The following is a 5,304-nucleotide window of genomic DNA, read 5'->3' on the forward strand; positions in this document are numbered from 1 at the left end:
TTTTTTTATTCCACAACTTTTTTGGCCATCACTTAACGTAAATTATCTCCTCTGATCTTTCATTATTGTTATAGCTTAAGAAGTTTTATCTAACTCCCACTGGTTGGAACTTCTTTTCCCCCTCGTTTTTTTTTGTTAAATTTCATACCGTGAACGAAATTGTTTCATATATTTAAAAAATATATATATAAAAAATTCTATAACCGGAGAAGAAATGGCCTCTTTATGCAGTTTTTAATTTCTCTGAACGAAAGATGCTATCTTTGACGGTAATAATAGAAGTACTTATGACTTGTAGGATAATGTGCATCACACGGAACCGTATCCTATCCTTCAATTTAATGATGGGTTTGTCCACTTATCAACGAGGTGGAAGTGCAGCCACGGCAATAGGGTATGTGCTAGGTTCCATGGCTTTTTCTAAGAATGAGCGCTCACCTTTCATTTTCATGGTCTTCATTGTCCTTTATTTACTTTTTTTTATTCACAGTATCCTCCAAAAAAGTGTTCAGCTGCTCTGGTCGTCATTTGGTCCCCACTGCGAATTCTTTAGTGGGAGTTCATTTCGATCAAACTTGAAAGATGCCTTTAACCTTTACAATTACCAAATAAGAGATACTAGAACCCTCATGCATGCAATTTTTGTCTTACTGAAAAATAAGAAACTTGAAAAGCGATCATGAAGAACTTATGCTTGTATGTTCACTACATAGGGTCAAAACTGGTTATTCAGGTAGGACCCGTAAGAGGCGGGGTTTCGTCCACTTGCTTGCCTGGCGTTCTATCTCCACAACAATTGAGGTACAAGCTAAGCTCTCCAAGATCGAGCACGTGTCTATTATTTCTTGAGATTTTCTTTTGCGTAGTAATGCCAACTATTCCAATGTCATTCAGTTGGTGATCATCATTTTGTCCCCACTGAAATCTTTCTTCGATGGTGGCTGTCATCTCAGCAAGCAGGTAATGGGAATCCCCTTTATGGGCAAGTAAACTCATCCTTTTTACTTTTCGAGATGCAAATAGCGTATGACATACATATCTTCTGTTTTCGTTTTGTCAAATTTATCTCCATTTGGGATCATACATCTGTACATTGCACCGTAGCAATCTCAAGTTTTCATAATTTTGTAGGACTGCTGCTTTGCTTACTCGTACCAATTACGGCAAGCTCCATCTGAGCACCTGTCGAGCTCTCTGGCTGCACCTGTAATGAGCTCATTTGAGAGGCAGCTCCATTTTCACCATTTTTTCCCCTCTCGGTTCATCTGTACTCTGTATAGCTTAAGCTTAAAAGGCATACCCCTTGAAACCAATTACTGAATTACTGTCTCAGACGTAATGGCCGTCGTGTGATCCCTTGGTTGATGCAGAAGATAGTTGTACGTAAGGAATTTGGAGAAAGTAGACAAGACCCTGTTTTCATGGATGATCCGGACTTTTCGTTGTTCATCTATAGCCAGCTTTTGTTTTCATATCTTCTTGATCAAGCTCAGTGGTCTGCACGTGGATGACAAGGCATGGCTGCTGGAAGAGGAATACCAAAAGTGGACCGAGTAAATAAAAGAACACTAAGAACACAGCTTGCTTTCGTGATTGGATCATTATGCTACACGGTACAAAAAATGGGTTGCTATCTAAATGGACAAAACACGGTACTATGATTACACCGAACATCACGGTTTTGGAAGATGAAAAGAAGAAAAGAAGTGGACCATATAAGATGTATATTGACAGTTTAGGGGATGTGTTCGATCCTTGTTTGTGAAGTAGCTCTCTTTCTAAAGTTTGCATTCACAAAACTTGTAAAGATAGCATCCACCTTCAAAAGTGCACTAAGTAAATCTTGACTGTAATAGTTAGTTTGGGATTTCAATATGTACTGATAATTTAACAATGTATTAAAAGAGACAGAGACCCATCTGTCAATGCAACTATTATTCATCCATACTTGTTGGGATATGGAACCTTCTAAAGATCTATAGAAATATATTTGATGGATATTTCGTAAAAGATCTCCCTTTTGTAAAGGTCTGGAGATATTTGGTAAAGATTTGATAGTGATATATTTGGTAGATTATATATATGTTAAATGTTTGAAAGTTAAATTTAGTAAATTGAAATCCTCTATTGGGCCTTGGTTTTAAAATGTACATTTTTTTTCTTTACCTCTTGTTGTACATGCTATAGCTAAAGTCATCCATAAAACTTAGTCAATATTCCTCCTTGAATTTTTTCTACTGTTCTTTATGTTCATCTTGATCAAGTGGGTGCATAATATTATAATTGAAATCGTCTGGTACTGATCTTTCTCAAATTTAATATGCTTTGTCATATGATGTTGAATAGGATTGTGTGCAATATTGATTGCACAATTTGGACAATAGCTACGAAGGTTCTAGACTAGAGAAGTATAGATGCGACTAGAGAAGTATAGATGCGACGTGTAATGTTACTAAGGGGCAATCATTACTTATTGATCAATAAGAAGCAGTTCTTCACGTGCATGTGTAAGACTTAGAGGTATCCATGCTTATATCACAAAGGGTAAAAAGAGATTGTAAACCATGAGATGGGAATCATGGGTTGAGAGTGTGCGTGTTTTATGGTACAATAGTGGAGGTGAGGTTCATTGTAGGGGTTTGGTGGAGGGCAGTTGGAATAATGTTGATTTTGTGAATGAGAATATTTGGTGTAAAGGGTAATAAATGGCGAAACATGATTGGGTTATACAAGATATTTGCCTATAATAAAGTATCAAATATGATATATATGGTAAACTATAATTTCACTAAATATTTTCAACATTGAACGAGAGTTGTATGTGGAGAGTATCAACTCTCTCGAATAGCAAGATGATATTTTATCTTTGAGATTGTTGCTAGTTTTATCAAACGGACTTAATAACCAACTGTCTATTGAAGAACCCTCTATGGTTGGTTCTTAGATTATATGTAATTGTGTATTTTTCTGTGAGTTTAACAGGTGATTTGGGTATAAGATATCAAACAAACTAGCATCCGAGCACGTTTTCCACCCTATGGAGAACACAAAAAACGGCCGAAAGGCGAGATGAAAGAGGTTTTAGCAAACATGGAAAAGAACCGGATAAAGAAAAATTGAAGTTGATGAACATGGAAAGAACCCCCGTATGTTTTAGTAGGATAATGCAACGCTGCCACCCGCCAATGGAACGACCAATTGTCGAAGGAACATTCCTAACCAATGGAACGAGGCTGCCACTTCCTCGGAACGGTCGAACAACAAAAACCATCAATGTCTTAAAACGTTCGTGCACAGATTTACGTGAAATAATCCTAAGGGCTTTCACTTCGACACGTCTTCGCTTGTAGTCGCTTAGAGTCTTAGGCTCATCTTTCACTTTTCCATCTTCAGCTAGTTTATTCTGTACTCTTTGTTATATTTCAGATGAGTATCTCCAAGTACCTCACTATTTTCGAGTTGGATTAGGTGGTCGAGTTGTTTTTTTTTTTTCAATTATTTAAAAAATATTACGTCTAACACATTACTAACATTTGTTACAAATGTTAAATACTCTTAATGTTATTAATGTCACAAATGTTTACAAGGTATCTCACTATTTTCGAGTTGGTTAGGTTGACCTGACAAAAAAAAAAACTCCAAATCAAACTGAATTTTTCAATTTTTCAAAAATTCATCTGAATCATAAAAAAATCTAATCAAACTCAATCTTTATAGTTTAAGATAGATGTTCTAAAAGATCATTTATTCTCTTTTAAATTTAAATGGTAAAATATCTTTATAGTTTAAGATAGATGTTCTAAAAGATCATTTATTCTCTTTTAAATTTAAATGGTAAAATGCACAAAAATCGAAAAAGGTTAATTTTAAATTTTAGTCTTCATTAATTTTTGTAGCAACATTATTTTAATAATTTCTTTGTAAACTTTTTTCATAAGTAAACTATAAAAAAAAATATATATATATATATATAAAATATACGTAAAATTGATTTACCATGATTTCAAGACATAAATTTTAATACAATAAATTATCGAGTAGAATACACTTAAGAAAAATTGAATTTTGAACTACAAACCTTATTTTAATACAATAAATTATCGAGTAGAATACACTTAAGAAAAATTGAATTTTGAACTACAAACCTTATTGTCTCGAACATAATAACTTCTTCGTGATGTCAGACATCACCCAACATTTTGGAGCTCATGCCACCACAAATACACATAAACTAAATTATCAATATGATTAAATTAATCATATGTTGTGGTTTAACTTTTTAAGTTAAAGTATTTATAAAATTATTTTATTTTTAATTGGTATTAATTTCTATTGGTTGTGGTTTCTACAAACTGAATAATATTAAATTAAATTATTTATTTTAATCTAAGTTTACACATTTTTTAGTTAGTTTGCATGGAAAGGAAGGTGATGTAATCCAAACAGCCTACCAAACTAGATAATGAAAATAAATAAATAAATAAATAAATAAATAAATAAAAGAATTCCATATAACCATTGGTCAAACTTACCATTAGAGATTGTAAAGGGGATTGGCCACCAAAGTCTAATTTTCAATATTCATATTGCATTTCCATAGTGTTTTGGTGCCATCAATTAATGATGCCCAAAAGTCTTAATCAGCCTTCCAATATATTGATGGAAGTTTGGACTAAAACGCTTCTAATTTTACCCACTGTTTTTTAGAATGACCAAAACGTTGAGGTTTGTTGGAGTCACACGTTTATTAATTAAGACAAAGATTGTGAGATAGAATGACCAAAACGTTGAGGTTTGTTGGAGTCACACGTTTATTAATTAAGACAAAGATTGTGAGATCCCGCATTGGAGAGGAGAACGAAGCATTTCTTATGAGAGTATGAAAATCTCTCCCTAGTGGACGTGTTTTAAGACCTTGAGGGAAGCTCGAAAAGAAAAACCCAAAGAGAACGATATCTACTAGCAGTGAGGTTTGGCTGTTACAAATGGTATAAGAGCTAGACACCAGTCAGTGTGCCAACGAGAACGTTAGGTTCCCAAAGGGAGTGGATTGTGAGATCCCACATCAATTGGAGAGGAGAAATAAACATTTTTTAAAAGAGTGTGGAAACCTCTCCATAGTGGGCACATTTTTTAAATCTTGAGGGGAAGCTCGAAAGGGCAAACCTAAAGAGAACAATATCTACTATGGGCACATTTTTTAAATCTTGAGGGGAAGCTCGAAAGGGCAAACCTAAAGAGAACAATATCTACTAACGTTGAGCTTGAGCCGTTACAAATGGTATCAAAGCCAGACACCAGTAG

General features: G+C 34.3%; 1 protein-coding gene across 1 annotated transcript in view; it reads left to right on the forward strand.

The window, feature by feature from the left end:
* LOC111472892 overlaps positions 1-1,707 on the forward strand; it is a 31,376-nt gene extending 29,669 nt beyond the window's left edge. Inside the window, exons 18-21 of the mRNA XM_023118490.1 lie at positions 299-394; positions 714-801; positions 895-960; positions 1,132-1,707. The gene's annotated coding sequence lies outside the window, so the exon portion shown is untranslated. The remainder of the gene's footprint in view (positions 1-298; positions 395-713; positions 802-894; positions 961-1,131) is intronic.
* Positions 1,708-5,304: the final 3,597 nt, after the last annotated feature.

This window comes from Cucurbita maxima, unplaced genomic scaffold (assembly GCF_002738345.1).
Source record: "Cucurbita maxima cultivar Rimu unplaced genomic scaffold, Cmax_1.0 Cma_Scf00091, whole genome shotgun sequence".
NCBI lineage: Eukaryota > Viridiplantae > Streptophyta > Magnoliopsida > Cucurbitales > Cucurbitaceae > Cucurbita > Cucurbita maxima.